The sequence below is a fragment of the Etheostoma spectabile genome, chromosome 14 (assembly GCF_008692095.1).
Source record: "Etheostoma spectabile isolate EspeVRDwgs_2016 chromosome 14, UIUC_Espe_1.0, whole genome shotgun sequence".
Lineage (NCBI taxonomy): Eukaryota > Metazoa > Chordata > Actinopteri > Perciformes > Percidae > Etheostoma > Etheostoma spectabile.
The window spans coordinates 24,533,740-24,534,176 of record NC_045746.1 but is presented as its reverse complement, the minus strand read 5'-3'; positions in this window follow the sequence as shown (position 1 = coordinate 24,534,176).

The following is a 437-nucleotide window of genomic DNA, read 5'->3' as shown; positions in this document are numbered from 1 at the left end:
GACTACTAATAACCCCTCCCCCCCCTCCCCCTTCTTCCTCCCTCTTTCTCTCCATCTCAAGTTTAATTTATTCCTTCAAAAGCTCATGTTTCCCATAAATTTCCTCTGTGTGAACTCGCTGTCCTCATCTCTCAGCGTGACTCATTCACTTTCCATCCCTTCCCTCTCTCTGGCAAGTCCTTTTTTTAAAGAGCATCCACGGTTGCCTAGGTTTTACCCCTTTTCTTACTTCTCTTCTGACTCCTATCCCTCTTTCTTACTGTAAAACCCCCCACACGCTCTCCATCTCTTCCCCAAAGAAGACGACTTTAAACGACCAAATCTGAATCACTATTTTACTTTGATGAGAGTGAAGTGCTGCATTTGCAAATATTCTTGGAGAAGCATTTAGTGAGATGTGTGCATGCACCTATAATAATAATAATAATAATAATAAT